Source organism: Choloepus didactylus, chromosome 2 (genome assembly GCF_015220235.1).
Source record: "Choloepus didactylus isolate mChoDid1 chromosome 2, mChoDid1.pri, whole genome shotgun sequence".
NCBI lineage: Eukaryota > Metazoa > Chordata > Mammalia > Pilosa > Megalonychidae > Choloepus > Choloepus didactylus.
The window spans coordinates 22,886,185-22,904,555 of NC_051308.1; positions in this window are offsets into that span (position 1 = coordinate 22,886,185).

The following is an 18,371-nucleotide window of genomic DNA, read 5'->3' on the forward strand; positions in this document are numbered from 1 at the left end:
ATTTTCATCAATCACTTATCCAAATTAAGTGGGAATGATTCTAAAGTTATACTTCACTACCCCTTATCCATTTCCCCATTCTGCAAAGATCCATGTGTGAATAATGGTCCAAGTTGGAAATGATAACCAAAATGAGGCTATTAAGCATTTCAGCATTAAATTATTCTCTAGAAAAAATCATTTTATTTAATTTCACATTTTCCCCTAAAGACTAAGTGTTAACAGTTGCCATGCTACTAATTTCATCATTGGCTTAAAAATACTGGGGGTCCTGGTTTTCCAAGATCTGTTTTCCTAGAGGAATGGAGTTTGTAAAAATGGCTTACCTTCCTGGAAAAATTGTATTTTAGCAGATTTCCCTTAAAACTAAGGTGAAATAACTGAATGGTGTTATTTCAGGGATTGTGTAAGCTGCTCTTTTCTCTGTCACTTTTTAAAATTCTGTGACTATGAGCAAAATTCACATTCTATGGACTCCCTTTAGCTGCAGCAAAGATGGGCCAGCGATGTTTTGGTAACAACTACTTTCATTATTAATGAAATTTCATGATGGACACATACAGAATAGGGGGAGATACTTTTAGGCAGAAAGGCTTACCCAGAACTTCACAGGCAGCCTTTTGGCAAAGAAATCCATAAAGATGGATGTGAAAGCAAGTGATTAAATCTATACTGTGATTTTAAAGTGCACTTCACACACTGGTGACAAAGATGACAGATTGGAGTCCTGGAAGAAAATTCATCAACAGTATCAGCTTGCCCTCATTTAACCAACATGCCACATTTTAGATTGGCTTTTAGGAGAAAAAAAGTATTGGAATTGATGATTTTGAAGCCAAGCATTTTAAGGTAATGTGATTTCAAGAAAAGAAGTATGAATTCCTGGCCAAGATTTGACTCTCTGTTAATTCAATATGTCGGGACCTTCATTACTACACTTCGGGATGACCCTCTGAAACACGAGAGTCAATTCTTTTCCATGATTTCCTCAAATATCACTAGGAGAAAGTACCTTTCTCCTTCACATGTGGTCTCTACATGGACTAAACTTTGGCCAGTATTTCAAAACCTGATCTCTTTCTCTCCCCAGTACCTATTTCACATAACTGTACCTCACAACCCCTGCTACCAAGGAGCCAGAGAGCCAGTCAGCTTCCCTGGACCTCATATTATAGGTAACTAAAGTGTTACAGGAAGAGTCTATTGATTGGATACACTTCTAATTCTATTTCTTAATCAAAAGCTGTATTTCACAAACTCTAAGGAAACATGTTAGCAGTTTATGACAACTCTGAAATTGGGATGTTTTACAAGCAATAGCATCTGAGATTTGATAGAATATGATAACTCATTTTTAAGTGTTACTTATGCTGTAATTATTTCTGGGTTTACAATGTTGATCTTAAACTCAACTTTTTTCTTTTGAGTTTATAATTCTCTTAGCCTACTAAACTTGACTGCATACTTATTGTTACTATTAATAAATATTAAATTTAACTTTTTAAAAACAATTTTTAATATAATTGAAAATTATATTAAGTTTATTGGTCTGTTTGATTTTGCATCCATGGAGGAAGTGATTTTGGCACTCTGGGATCCTAGCTGCAGCCGGCCTATCTCAACTCCAAAGTTCAGGAACTCCTCGATCCAATATCCATTGTTGGTTAGAGGTAGATGTGTACACTGGAAAAAACTTCAGGGGCTTGGTGTCTCCTAGATATGCACTGTATAGTGAAGGTTATATGCACAAAATCAGGATAATCGTATGACTACAAGTATTGTACCATGGATAAAGGGGTGTCTATGCCTAGGATCTCCTGATTAACACATATATTTCTATGTAATGGTTTTAGAAACAACATTTATTTTCTGAATGGAGTCATTCTTCAAGCACTGAAAAACAGGCTGCATTGAAAGTTTAATTTTTTATTAATAGTGTGCTATATGTTTTTCAAAGTGCTTTCACACAGATTAGCTAATTTTTACCTTCACCCATTAAGTTGAGACACATATTAGCATGCCCTAAGTCATAGATAAGGAAATTGTCAAGTAGGAGATGCGAAGTGCTTTGCCATAGGTCACTGGGTCAGAAGCCTGCCCGTCAGTGTCAGGTGCTCAGCATGAGTCCCTGGGAGCCATATCAGATGCCCCAGATATTGTTTATCTCAGTCAGGGCTCAAAGAGGTTACAAAACTAGCCAAAAGGCCTTAGCCTATAGGAACACAGATTTTTATCCTTTTAAAAAAAGCCACATTAATTTAAATAGCTAGTAACCTAGATGCCGTTGGATGGTGCTTTACTACTTCAGAGTTCCTGTCTTTGCACTGAGTCTTTCCCTTCCTTAATCGAAGTGAAATTGAGTTGATTTTAAGAAATTTAATTTAAGCTCTCAAGTGTGTCTCTCACCATCCCTCTGGGGCCATCACAACAGCTGGTAGCTGCGCTGTGAAAAAGGACTATAATATAGTCATGTTTATTGCCCAAACTAAAAAAAAACAAAAAAAAAAAAACTCTTCCTTTTCCTTCAGAGGAATGTGATATGTTAACAAAGACTAACTGTTGTTTTTGCCAGTCAGGAAAAAAAGATAAAATTTTGGGGAGGCTTGTTTGAGTTTATGGGATTAAGCAGCTTTGAGGTTTGGAGATGTCTTTTTTGAGCATCAGTTTCAGTGAAGTGGGACAAGGAAACGTTGTGCCTTTTATTCATTTACTCATCGTTGTGGGTTGAATTGGGTTCCTCAAAAAGATTTGTTCAAGTCGTAACCCCCTGTACTTTTGAATATGACCTTATTTGGAAAAAGGGTCTTTACAGATGTAATTAGTTAAGGTGAGGTCATTCTGGATGAGAGTGGGCCCCAATCCAATCTGACTAGTGTTTGGGATTGAATCATGCACCCCACAAAAAACACATTTGAGTCTTCATCCGCAGTACTGTGGGGGGAACCCATTTGTAAACAGGACCTTTGAAAATGTTATTAATTAAGGTATGGACTCATTTGTATATAGGACCTTTGAAGTTCCTATTTAGATGAGACCAGATTCAATCAGGGTGGGGCTTGTGGTAGATGGAATTCTGTACCCCAGTTTGGATACCTTCTGGTCTGCATTCTGGCAGACTCATTGTACATACCATAATATGCAAATTGAAAAACAGAGCTTCTCTGTCGTTTTATTTCTGTGCACTAATAAAAGACTTTCAGATGATGAGATTACATGCACAATGAGCGTGAATGACTTCCATTAATATCAAGGGCTAATATCTACCCTCACTTAACATATGTAATTCCCTCAGGAATTGATGTGCCAATCTTTGCCCTCAGATAATCAGGTCAATTTTGTAAATGAATATCTTAAGGACAAAGTTTGAAAATATAAACTCTAATTGGAAAGTTATAATACATAAAATTGAAAAAGGAGTTAAGAAAGATATTAAAAATTTAAAAGGTTCAGTTTTTGCTAAAAGAATTTTGACTGCAGAGTCATTGAATTAATTACACTTACAGGATTAATGCTAACATATTAATTTGAAATGCTAAGCAGTAAATACATAAAGGTAGAATAATTACGTTCACCAAACCCTCCCTAAAACACCATTCCCAAAATATCACAGGATTTTTATTTTCTTGAAATGATATTGTTACAGTATAGTGATTAAGAAGTGGAAACGGAATGAGGCCAGGTGCAAGGTATAAATTTAAATATGAAATCAACCTCAAATGCTCATGTTGATATGAAACATTCTGGAAAATGTATTTGTCCTTGAAAAATAGCTTATGTAGATTACTGGGGTTGAAAAATTCTATCTTTCAAATATGTCTGTGTTTTTAGTATTCCTTGAGTATCTGATTTTTCAACTTATTAAATTATTCATGGCAAGATTAATATTTATTATGTCTATAAATATTACTCTAAATTAAGAATGATTTTATCTATGAGAAAATTGCTTACATTTGCAGGGTTGAAAATGACACTTAAGCAGTGGTATGATGTTAGAATCAGAATGTCCAAATGAAATTGTCGTCTTTCACTTGTTTTGTCTACATGGCAACTCCAAATGATGAACTAAGACTGATGCTTATGTTTTCATCTTTGCATCATTTGTCTGTAAATAGCTTTTTAAAAATTACATCAGTTTTCATAATACTTATGTGTGCTATTTTAATCACCAGACATTGTCTCTAACTTTTGCTTATTCCAAAGAATGGGAAAGACAGAACAATCATTGGCCCATAGTACTGCTTGGATCCTGTGATCCTGTGAGCCTGGCTTTGTAAAGTGGGAGCATTGTTTTGAGTGGATACTGGTTCTTTTCTTAGGGAGGCATTACCTTGTTCTTTGTTTCATTTTTGCCACGGTGCTTTGCTCTTTCACATAGGGGTAGTGAGGTTTTTTCCTCATTTATTGTCATCTTTGGCCTCTTAGGGAATGTACAGGTTTTAGAGCTTATTTCCTCATTTCTGGAAGGTTAGGATTCAAGAATTATTTTAAATAGTTTAAACTTTGTTGTTGTGTGCTTATTTTTTTATTTTTTAAATCTATTTTCCTGGTTTCCTTTAAAATGTAATTCTCTGAGAGAACTTAGAAAGCTTCTTATTTACCTCTAGTCAGTTGAATTATCAGTAACCACACCTCAAGTCTCTGCTAGACTCAGCTCTCTAATCTCTTGGTTTTCTTTTCCTTCCTCCTTTCCTTCCTCCCATCCTCCTTCTACCCCTACCTTTCTTCCTTCCTTTCTTCCTCCTCTCTCCTTTCTTCCTCCTCTCTCCTTTCATCCCTCCTTCCCTCCTTCCATTCTTTGTCTATTTGCTAGCTCTCCTATTTCTTTCTCTAAACCTCAAGGCCCTTAAGCCTGAGTAGGAGGTCCACACCCTTAATCTAATCTTTGCTTTCATTTCATTCAGCTAAACTTGACAGGCCTTAAAAAAATCTCATCTCTTTCTGTTTGAAATTCAGCAGCTGGATTTTCCAAACCTTCAAATATGCAAACTTTGGACTCTTACTCTCTTTTATTTCTGTTTTCAATTTTTCTATTCTTCCCTGAATTTATCTATATCTTGTAAAACTTTGCAAAACAGCCAAAAGTAGGAAACATGTCTTATGCTTTCCCTCCTAAGTTACCACAGGTGACAGTTTTACTAAATATTTGACGATGTGTGACATGGATCAGCACTGTTCAAGCCTCTGGTTTTGGTTTTCTTACTACTCACCATCTGCTGTCTGCTACCCAACCACTGGGCCAGTACCATACAATTATGTTTTTAAGGCAGCACTCTCCTTCAAGTGAGGTGAAACATATGGGCATGGGATTTCTCCATGGCCCAGGAGAAATAATAAAAGTGATCTCAACACCTCCCTCCTTTGAAGCAGTTGCCCAGTTGTGGGCAACCTCTTTGCTGACTTCCCCTCCCTGAGGTTACCAGAAATTTACACATTTCCTAAAACAAAACTTACAATAAAGAGAGACAAAACCTTTACAATACAATCTGATTTTCTTTTGTTAATATTATCCGTGGTGGAGAACAAAGGAGCAGTAGAGAAAGTTTTTTGGCTGATCTTTTTCTCTTGGCACTTTTTAAAAAATTAGACCTGACCCAGGTTTTAAAGAACATAAACATAATACATACATATATGCATACATACCTACATACACACATGCATACATAAAAGCACAAAAAGGAGGAAAAGGAGGAGGAGGAGGAGGGAAAAAGGAAATGCAATATATAGATTTCTTTTCTTATGTGGTTTCATTCCTTAAACAAGCTGGAAATGAAGCATCTCAATTCACAGGGAGATTAAATATTTTTTGGCAGAATAGGTGCAGCTGTCATTACTTACTTAGAGCAGAATGCAGGCTGGAGCATTCATGAGGAGGAACTGAGACCTGGAACTAAACCGGCCCTGGTAACTGATCCAGTTTCAGTTCTGCCAGCATTCATTCAGGTTAGTGGGAAAAGCATGGAGATCACCAGGATTTGATAATCCAGGGGAACAGCCAACAATGTCCCAAAAAGTAGATTGAAAATGGCAATAGCAAATCTCAGAATTTCAGACAGGCAGGCAGAGTCAGGACATTCTGGCAGGATTTCTAGTACAAGATTGTGGGTCCCAGAGGAGGACTTACAAGAAAATCAGTAAATAATTTCTAAGTTCCAATGTTGGGTATCATCCTTGATGTAACTCTCTCACACCCTCTTCAAATCATCAATCACAGACTCTTTTTTGTATATCCTACCTCTAAATTTCACCTTTTTTTCAAATCCATTGAATTTTCCTTATCCCTGTTGCTACCACTATAATCCTCTGGGCTGTTATAACAGTTAAATGGTTTTGAGGCAGGGTTAGAATTAGGGCAGTGGCTGGCTGATGTGCAAAGGGCAAATTCAAAGAAGCAGTCAGGCCCCAAGAAGAAAGATATCTCTGAAAAGAACAGCAATAAATAGCACCTGGGACCAACCCACCCCTCCTGAGTGAGTCATCTACGATCAAGCATCAACAAAGGAGGAAAAAAGGCAAGGGTAGTAATATAGTTAATAAAAATTACAAAAGGAACAAAAATCTATAAAGGCAGATTGCTCCACAGTGCCAGGGTCTCTCGCCTCTTTGCTCTATCTTCATGTGAGAGTGACTGTATGCTCTTCTGCATGTGTACTTAATAAATTTTCTGCCTGCTTGCTTGATCTGTGCTGTGCCCTTGAATTCTTTCTTGCAGTATGACCAAGAACCTAGAAACCACAATCCAGCAACAGTTTCTCTGCATTTGCTTTGCTGATATCTAAGTCATTCTCAGCATCCAGGGTAAAATTTTAATAGTTTAAATCTCAATATGTCTCATATCATCTTAGAACTCTATAATGTTTTCTCATTTTCCTTGGCTCTAAAATTCTCAGTCCTTAATATGGCTGCTATGAGCCTCCATAATCTCTCCTTTGCCTTCCTCTTCAGTTTACCTGAATCACATTCCCCCTTTGCCACTTTATTCCAGTGGGATTCGACATCTTTTAGTTCTAGAGGTAGGTTTCTTCACCATCCATTCTTCCCCTCCCCTTAGAGACTTCACACATACTCTTGCCTCTGCTGAGAATATTTTCATCCACACCTCCTCCCCACTTTTTCATAATATTCACCCTACTTGTTTACCAACTTTTTTGCAATACATTGACAGTCTTCCATTATAGTTCACCCTTCTGATCAGCAATCACTTATCGAGTTGACAGTCTGTGCCCAAAACTTTACCAGCTGATTAGTGTCCTAAATTTCTGGATAGTACAACGTGTCTTTCATATTTCTCACTCTCCCTTTAAAATCACTGCTAAGTGGGAAGCACCTGCCAGCTGTCTCTAATGATCTGCCAACCTTATCTGCAATTACTTTGTCTGACTTTTCAAGCAGGACTGTGATTGTTAGTATAGCAAGGGAACTTGACAAAGTTGGAGGAAGAGTTCTTGGAAAACACACAGGAACAGATAAAGCAGAGCAGAGATGAAATCTGAGAACTGGAAGGGGTTCTACTGTAGAGCTCATCTTATTTTATGGATAAAGGTACTGAGAAGCAAGTAAGTGGCTTGCAAGATATGCTAAGACCTTAATGGTTAAGAGTATGAGATGTTGAATCTAGCCTGCCTGAGTTTGAACCCTGACTCAGCCTTTACTAACCATAACAGTAACTAGCAAGTTGCTGAATTTCTCTTTGATGCACTTTTCCATCCATCTTATGGGGCTATTAAGTAGCCTGTTTTCATGGGGTTGTAGAAGATTAAATGAGTTACTATTTGCAAAGTGCTTAAAGAGTATCTTATGTTTTTTTTATAATAAGTAAACTTAGTGACTGAGCCAAGACTTGAACCAAGATCTCAGGCCGTTTCTGAGCTGTCTTCTGTTATCACTAAAATTGCCAAATGTAACAGAAGTCAGGGAAGTAACCAAAATAAATAATCTAGAAATTCCATTGTCAGCATAAATGAGAACAAAGGAAACACAAGGAGCCATCCCTGAAGCTGCAGAGTCAGATTAAGTCTCCTAGCCGTCCTCTGGACCCAGTGCTGCCTAAAATGATGTCATTTTCCCACTCTCTCTCACAGCAGGGCCTCCAACTCTGAAACATCACATGGCCAGTTCATGTCACCAGATCTTGTACCAATAGAGAAGTAAAGGGTTAGAAAAATGAAACTGTCACCAAGGAGATCATTTTAATGTGGGGGAAGGGGCACAATTTATAATCTGGCTGAAAAGTCTGGGATACACTAAAACAAAGCAAGCAAAGTAAAACAGGTTCCTTATTTATAGAACCTCTCAGAGCTTTGAATTTATTAATGTACATTGAAAATCTCTACGAGGAATAAAATAAGCAACATTTTTCAAATGCAAAATCCTGTATTAAATGTGGTATCTTGTGATATAGAACACAAATATTAGAAATTCTGCCATAATCAATATATCCACTATAAATACAAAAATTTATTTTCAAATCCATAAAATTCTATGAAAGCATGACTTGAATAAAATGTGGATTAGATTACCACAACTAAATAATAAGAGTTTAAGTAAGCTATTTATGTATAAGGAGAGTCCCCAACACCAGTAAAAGATTTTCTCATTACTTGCTAGACTTTAACAGACTTTTGAATTCTTTATTTTTGCCAAACAACTATTATTAAAGTTATCCAATACCATTTTTCTTCACAAAGTTGCATATTGTTTAGGTATTTTGTGCCAATGTCAGTAACACTCCAGTAGTGCACTTGAGAAACTTTGATCTTATAAGCAATCCTGTTTTTATTTGATTCATTTAAAGCTGATCTATTTGACGTAATCCTAAAGGAGAATTGATGTTACTATAGAAAAAGGAATTTAATATCCTTATTATAAGGACACAATAGCTACAATATTGTATTTTTTTTAAATATAGCTTTATGGATTTAGCTGGAGCTTTTCTCTTCAGGTTAATTTAACTTTATCTTATAAAGAGACAACTTTATTTCTATAGTACATTTAATATGACATTATTCTGTGTATTATTTACATGCTTATTTGTACTGTTATTTTCAATTCAGAAATTATTATAATAATTTTAAAGTTATTTCTAAATGTGTGCTTATGCTCAATAATTAGGAGGTATATAATTTTCATAATGCTAGATAATTTTTCTTTAATCAGTGCTTTTGTTTTATAAAAAGTGATTTTGTCATCTTAAATGTTCACTGCCTATGCTTGTATATGCCTGAATTGAAATTTTCAAATTGTCCTTCATTCCATGTAATAGGTGACTTTTAAATGAGTTAATGTTATGACTTCAAAGTCAATTTTAATGGAGAAAATTTTGATAAAGAGGAGATTAGGGTTTCAATCTAAAACGTCCTGGGACTTTCTTCTTAGTGCTTATTCTACTGGCTTCAAGAATATTGATTCCTTTTCACCTCCTATATAAATTCCCAGTTAGTGGAGAATGTAACATGGAAATTGGGTCCTGGCCTACTGTAAATATTCAATAGATGTTTTGAATGATTGCATATTCACTCATTTCTGGGTAGGTATAATCAAGGAGGATTATATTAGCCCCTGAGAGATCTATTCTAAAAGGTGGATCTCTTTGATGACCATGGCCTTCAGTAGACTAAAGAGATTAGAGAACAGAGGACTTAATGGAAGCTGGGAAAGATATATTAGTCAGGACTCTTTCAGTTCTTTCCTTGAAACTGTATACCAAGTTAAACACAAAAAAAAAAAAAAAAAAAAAACCAGAAAAAAAAGGCATGTGTATGGGTGTGCAGTGGATGGCAGAATTTTACTAGGAGTCCAGCAATATTAAACTTAAAATTATGGTTGACCCTGTTCTGGCTTTTTAAAGCTGCCATTATGCAACATACCCGAAATGGTTTGGCTTTTATTAAGGGGATTTATTTGGTTACAAATTTACAGTTCTAAGCCCATAAAAGTGTCCAAACTAAGGCATCAACAAGAAGATACCTTCATTGAAGAAAGGCTGATGGCATCCAGAACACCTCTGTCAGCTGGGAAGGCACATGGCTGGTCCTTTGCTCTTGGGTTCTGGTTTCAAAATATCTTTCTCCAAAATGTTTCTGGACTTCCATCTCTCTTAGCTTCTCTCTCTCAGCTCCTGTATATTCTTGCTTGTCCTCCCAGTGTTTTTCTCTCTAAGCATCTGGTGGTCCTCTCTTAGCTTCTTCGGGACAAACCCCGGGCTTCATCTCTTAGCTTGGCATCTCCAAATGTCTTTCTGTCTGCATCTCCAAGCATCTGAGTCTGTGTCATTCCCTGAGCTATCTTAAGGACTCCAGTAAACTAATCAAGACCCACTTGAATGGGCAGGGTCATACCATGATGGAAATAATCTAATCAAAAGGTCTCACCCACAGCTGGGTGGGTCATATCTCCATGGAAACAACCTAATCAAAAATCCCACTCACAATAAGTCTGCCTCCACAAGATTGGATTAAAAGAACATGACCTTGAGGAGAAGGGGTAAGACGGCAGCATAGAGAGGAATGGAAGCTAAGTAGTCCCCCTGGAACAACTACAAAAAACCAGAAACAACTAGTAAATAATCCAGAATAACTGTGGGGGGACAAACGAGACCATCCACTCATCATACACCAACCTGAATTGGGAGGAATGCCCGAGAACACAGCATAAAATCTGTAAGTAAAACCTGTGGATCCAAGTCACGAGACCCTCTCCCGCATAGCCCGAGCTGCAAAGCCTCGTGGTGCCAGAGAGAAGCTCTCTCCCAGCAAGTGAATATAGCTCAGCTGAGCTCCAACTGGGGTTTTAAGTAGCGAGTGTGAACTGCTCACTACAGGTACAAATCCCCCAAAAACAGACAGAGGCTTTGGGTGACGACTGACTTTGGAGAGCCAGAAGGTCGCCTTGGACTGGGTCTGAAGGGGACTGTCTGTTTCTTTTTCGGCTCAGTGGAGAAAGCCCCAGTCATTTTCAGTTTCCAGGGCTGTAACTCAGAGAAGGGTGGAGACAGCACAAGCAGAAAGAGAGACCACCGAAATGCTAATGACCTCCACCTGGGGGTCTGTCTTCTCTAGAAGGAAAGGGGTGGGGCTCTTTCCATTCAGAACCAGACCCCAGAGCCTGGGGGAACATGGCCATACCTCCTCACATCAGTCAAGAATTATAGGCTAACAGGTGCCACCTGTTGGGCAGAAAAGCACAGTGACCTGAGGCATCACAGGGTGAAGCAATTTTCTAAGACACACCCTCAGGGAAACCAGATACTGAATATTTCTTCCCTCTGGGACCTGAGCCTGTTCTGGTCTGGGAAAACCTGATTTGGATAACCAAGGGAACCATGCCTAGATAACAGAAAATTACAACCTACACTAAGAAAAACAAACTTATGGCCCAGTCAAAAGAACAAACATACACTTCAACTGAGATACAGGAATTTAAACAACTAATGCTAAATCAATTCAAAAAGTTTAGAGAAGATATTGCAAAAGAGATAGAGGCTGTAAAGGAATCACTGGGCATATACGGCAGAAATCAAAAGTTCAACAAAACAACTAGTAGAATCTATGGAAATGAAAGGCACAACACAAGAGATGAAAGACACAATGGAAACATACAACAGCAGATCTCAAGAGGCAGAAGAAAATACTCAGGAACTGGAGAACAAGGCACCTGAAAGCCTACATGCAAAGGAGCAGATGGAGAAAAGAATGAAAAAATATGAGCAACGTCTCCGGGAAATTAAGGATGAAACAAAGTACAATAATGTATGTATCATTGGTGTCCCAGAAGGAGAAGAGAAGGGAAAAGGGGCAGAAGCAATAATAGAGGAAATAATTCATGAAAATTTCCCATCTCTTATGAAAGACATAAAATTACAGATCCAAGAAGTGCAGCGTACTCCAAGCAGAAGAGATCTGAATAGGCCTATGCCAAGACACTTAATAATTAGATTATCAAATGTCAAAGACAGAGAATCCTGAAAGCAGCAAGAGAAAAGCGATCCACTACATACAAAGGAAGCTTAATAAGACTATGTGCAGATCTCTCAGCAGAAACCATGGAGGCAAGAAGGAAGTGGTGTGATGTATTTAAGATACTGAAAGAGAAAAACCGCAACCAAGAATCCTATATCCAGCAAAGCTGTCCTTCAAATATGAGGGAGAGCTCAAAATATTTTCTGACAAACAGACAATGAGAGACTTTGTGAACAAGACACCTGCCCTACAGGAAATACTAAAGGGAGCACTACAGGGTGATAGAAGACAGGAGTGCATGGTTTGGAACGCAATTTTGGGAGATGGTAGCACAGCAATGTAAGTACACTGAACAAAGTTAACTATGAATATGGTTGAGAGAGGAAGGTGGGGAGTATGTGAGACACCACAAGAAAGGAGGAAAGATAAAGACTGGGACTGTGTAACTTGGTGAAATCTGGAGTTTTCAACAATTGTGACAAAATGTACAAATATGTTCTTTTACGAGGGAGAACAAGCAAATGTCAACCTTGCAAGGTGTTAAAAATGGGGAGGCATTGGGGGAGGGATGCAATCAGCATAAACTAGAGACTGTAACTAATAGAATCATTGTATTATGCTTCCTTTAATGTAACAAAGGTGATATACCAAGGTGAATGCAGATAAGAGGGGGGGATAGGGGAGGTATGTTAGACACTTAACATTGGTGGTATTGTCTGATTCTTTATTCTACTTGGATTTAAGGTTATTTTTCCTTTTGCTGCTTCCTAGCTGTCATTTTTTTTTCCTCTTTCTTTTGCCTCTCTACCCTCTATGACTCTCCCTCCTGCCTTGTGGAAGAAATGTAGATGCTCTTGCTTAGTATGAGCAGAATGTTCAATTAGGATGAACTTAAATGTTTGCAAATGAACAGGGGTGTTGGTAGCAAGATGTGAGAATAACTAACAGTGCTGAATGGTGTGTGAATGAGGTGGAAAGGGGAAGCTCAGAGTCATATATGTTACCAGAAGGAAAGTTGGAGGTCAAAAGATGGGAATGTATAAAACTGAATCCTATGGTGGGCAATGTCCATGATCAACTGTACAAATACTAGAAATGGCTTCCATGAACCAGAACAAATGTATGACAATACAATTAGAAGTTAATAATAGAGGGGCATATAGGGAAGAACTATATACCTATTGCAAACTATATACTACAGTTAGTATTTCAACATTTCTTCATAAACAGTAACAAATGTACTATACCAATACTACAAGTAAACAATTGAGGGGGGTTGGTTAGGGATAGGGGAGGATTAGAGCTTCCTTTCCTTTTTGCTTTTTTCATCTTTCACTTTATTTCTTGTCTGGAGTAATGAAAAGTTTCTAAAAATTGAACAAAAATTAAGTGTGGTGTTGGATGCACAGCTGTATGAGGGTACCCAGGGGCAGGTGATTGTACACTTTGGATCTTTGGATAATTGTATGGTATCTGAACAATCTTAATAAAAATGAAAAACAAACAAACAAAAAAAAAACATGAGCTTTCCTGGGGTACATAACAGTTTCAAACTGGCCCAGACCCTACTGGCTCAAATGACTTCACCCTGTTTTTCATTCCTCCACCCATCTCTGTGCTTGGGTTATTTCTTTGTATAGGATTTATTTCTCTCACAAATGAGATGGACTTCTTCCAGATAGCCAAGATGTTAACTAGCAGCCTCAGCTTAGAAAATCCAACAAAAATGGAAATTATTTTCCCAGAAATCTCTGTCAATTCTAGGATTTTATTGGTTCTACCTGGTACCTTACCATCTCCCTTAGGTCAATCTCTATTACCTAGCAAATGGGATATTATGCTTGGCCTGACTGGGTCACTTTCCCATCCCTGTGGCTATAGCAAGGTAGAAACTATCAGCCCACAAGAGTCACATGAAAAGAGGAAGGGGTAGTTCTTCCAAGAATGTGATGCAGAGATAGTCACAATAACACATGCCCAGCACCAAGAACACACAGATACATTGTAGGTGTTCAAAAGTATTAATTGCATAAATGAATGCCTACTGCATAAAAGAGGGATAGAGGAACAAATTAATATATATGTCAGACACTATACCAAAAGTTATAAAAATTTACTTTCCTTATTTATCTCTTTATTATACTCATTTAAAGATAAGCTAACTTAAGTTCAGTGCATTGTCTTCTGCCTGTACAAAATAATGAGTGAATGAACAGGGTTTCTAAGCATTAAATGTAGTTCTGCATAGGTTTTGTTCTCTGCCCTTATGATACACCCTTTCTATTGATGTTTTTCTATTTCATTAATTTCAAGGGCCGTATATTATGACAATTCTCACATTTGTTGCTCCAGAAAAGTATTTCTCCTGATCCCCATTACATTATCCACCTGACTTCTGGACAGAACAACTTTGACATCTCTCAGGCATCTTAAATGATTTTTCCCCATTTTTCCTAATCTCATTTTTCTGTTCTTCCCAACCTCACATTCTTCCAGTAGCCATTATCGTGATGAACAGACCCCAGTGTCAAGTGAAATTTCCAAAGCCATAAATTGGGGCATCATCCTGATCTCTTCTTCATCTTAATAGCTCCATTCAATTCACTGCCATGTCATATCAAATCTGTCTTCCAAGCCCATCCCTTTTCCTTTGACCCCATTTCCATTGCCTTCTTTGAATTACAGCAAATGTTTTCTCCCAAATTCATTTAATATAATCATATCCCTAAATTTTTGCAATCCAAACGGTGTTTTAAAAATGCAAACCTGATCATTTCTCTCTTCTCTAAATCCAAATCCAACAATAATTTTCTGTTGCTTACGAGTGCAAGCTCTTTAGTATGGTGGCATCCAAAATCCACTGTAATACAGTCCCTAACTCCATCTCAGCCCTCACCTTCACACTTCCTGCCTTGGAACACAGTGTCTCAGGCAATATTGGAGTCACCAAAATGAGTTTTGCAGCCTCGTATCTTCCTGTCTTTGTAAATCCTCCTCCATCTCTTTAATATTCTCTGTCCATCTTTCTCATCTTAAATATGTGCCAGCACTAAGCTTGAGTGTCTCCATTTCTAGGAAGGCTTCCTTGACGTCTCAATTCCAGGCTGATTGGAGACACTGGAATTTTATGGGTTTCCATAGCAGTCTGTGCTTACCTGAATTATAGTATTCATTTCACAGGGATGGATTTGACTCTTGTACATTTCTCCCATTTCATTAAACATTTTGGGGCAAGGATTACAATTTTCATCTCTACATTCCAATAGTCTATCCCAGTATTTTGCTTACAGTATGTTAGTCAAATCAGTGAATGAATGACCTGAAATCCAACTGATTTTTTGACAGCTTTATTGAGATATAATTCACATACCATTCAATTTACCCACTTTACGTGTACCATTCATGTATGGCATATTCACAAGGTTGTGCAACTGTCACTGCAATCAATTTTAGAGCATTTTCATCACTCCAGAAAGAAACCCTCTACTCATTGGCAATTATCCCCCATGTTTCCCCAAACCCACAAACCCTAGGCACCTATGAATCAACTTTCTGTCTCTATAGATTTGACTGTTCTGGACATTTTATCCAAATGAAATCATGCAATGTATGCTTTTTGCTCACTGGCTTCTCTCACTTAGCATATTTTCAAGGTTCATCCATGTTGTAGCATGTATCAATAATTTATTACTTTATATTGCATACAGTGTGGTGTTCCATTGTATGCATACATCACATTTTATTTGTCCATATATCAGTTGATATACATTTTGTTTGTTTTCATTTTAAGGCTATTATGAATAATGCTGTTATGAATATTCATGTATAAGTTTTTGTGTAGGCATATATTTCCATTTCTCTTGGGTATATACATATACTTAGTGAAATTAGTGGATCACATGGTAACCCTAAATTTAAACTTTTTAGGAACTTCCAAAGTGTTTTCCAAAGTGGCTGCACCATTTTATATTCCAACCAGCAATGTATGAGGGTTCTAATTTCTTCATATCTTCACCAACACTTGTTATTGTCCATTTATTTATTTATTTATTTATTTATTTATATTATAGCCATCCTAGTGTGTATGAAATGGTTTCTCATTGTGGTTTTTATTTGCGTTTCCCTGATAGCTAATGATGGTGATCATCTTTTCATGTGCTTATTGGCCATTTGTATTTCTTCTTTGGAGAATGTGTATTCAAATCCTTTGCCCATTTTAAAATTGGGTATTGGCTCTCTATTGTTAAGTGTTAAGAGTTCTTTATATATTCTTGATACAAGTCCCTTATCAGAAATATTCTTTTAAAATATTTCATCCCATTCTGTGGATGTCTTTTCACTTTCTTGATGGTATCTTTGAAACACAAAAGTTTTTAATTTTGAAGCTCAATTAATTTTTTTATTTTATTGCTTGTGCTTTTGGTGTCACATCTAAGCAAAACCAATCCAAGTTCATGAATAAAACCATGGTTTTCTTCTTAGAGTTATATAGTTTTAGCTCTCGCATTTAGATCTTTAATCCATTTTGAGTTAACTTATGTATATAGTGTGGGGTAGGGGGGTACAGCTTCATTCTTTTGCGTGTGCATATCCAGTTGTCTAAATACAATTTGTTGTAAAGCCCATTCTCTCCCCATTGCATGGTCTTGGCTCTCTTTTTGAAGAACAATTGACCATAAGTATGAGGGTTTATTTATGGAACATTCTCTTTCATTGATTCATGTTCCTTTCCTTGTGCCAACACCACACTCTCTTGATCACTGTATCTTCATAGTAAATTTTGAAATCAGGATGTGTGAGTCCTCCAACTTTGTTCTTTTCCAAGATTGTTATGGATATTCTGAGAAACTTGCACTTCCATATGAAATTTTAGTATCAATTTGTCAGATTCTTCAAATAGCGACCAGGGATTTTGACAGTCATTGCACTGAATCTGTAGATCAATTTGGAGAGTACTATTGGCTCAATAATATTTAGGCTTTCGATCCATGAAAATGGAATGTCTATCCATTTATTTAGGTCTTTTTAAATTTTCTTCTATAATGTTTTATAGATTTCAGAATATAACTTTTTCACTTCATCTGAAAAATTTAATTCTAAGTATTTTGTTGTTTTTGATATTATTGTAAATGTAATTGTTTTCTTAATTTCATGATCAAATTATGCATTGCAAGTTACAGAAATACAACTGAGTTTTGTATATTGATCTTATATCCAGCAAACATGCTTGACTCATTTATTAGTTCTAAAAGATTTTTATGGTTGCTTAAAATTTTCTATCTACAAGTTCATGTCATCTGCCAACAGAGTTCGTTTTACCTCTTCTTTTCCAATCTTGATGTCTCTTTTTTTTTTTTTTTCTCATTTTTTGCATAAGTACCCTGGCTAGAACCTCCAGTACAAAACTGAATAGAAGCTGAAAGAGAAGACAGCTTTGTCTTGTTTCTGATCTTAGGGGCAAATTATTCAGTTTTTCCTCATTATGTATGATATTAGCTGTAGGGTTTTTGTATATTCTCTTTATCAAGTTGAGGAAGTTCCCATCTAGTCCCAATTTGTCAAGTTACTATCATGATAGATGCTAGATTTTGTCATTTTTTTCTTCTGTTGAGATGCTCATGTGTTTTTGTTTTTTATTCTATTAATGTAGTATATTACATTACTTGATTTTCATATGTGGAACCAACCTTAGATTCCTAAGATAAATCCCAGTTAGTGATTGCCTCTAAACCTTTTAAAATGTTGCTCAGTTCAATTTTGCTCATATGTTTTAACATTGTAGAGGCATAAAAGATACTGGTCTGTAGTTTTCTTATGATGTCTTTGTCTTGTCAGTGTAATATATACAATGCATAGAAAATTCAGAGAATGAATTGGAAAGTGTTCCCTACTTTTCTTTTCTTTTTTTTTTTTTGGAAGTTTATGAAGAACTGATCATTTCTCCTTAATTGTTTGGTAGAATTCACCAGCTGAAGCCATCTGGGCCAGGACTTTTCCTTGTGGGTAGTTTACAATTACTAATTCATTCTCTTTAATGTTATAGGTTGTTGGGGATTGAATCATGTCCCCTGCAAAAGGGATGCTCAGATCCCAACCCTTGGTCCTGTGGATGTGAACTCATTTGTAATTAGGAACTTTGAAGATGTTATTAGTTAAGGTGAGGCCAAACTGAATGAAGATGGGTCTTGATCCAATATGATTGAAGTCCTTATAAGCAAAGATTATTAGACACAGAAAGAGAAGCTGTGGGGAACAGCCAGAAGCTGGAAGTCAATGAGAACTAGCAGAGAAAGAAGATGGTGCCAAGTGCATTGTCACATAATAGAAAAGCCAAGGACTGAGTATTACTGCCAGCCAGCACCATGACAGTGTAGTTTTCAGGGAGAAAGCATCGCCTTTGTGATGCCTAGATTATGG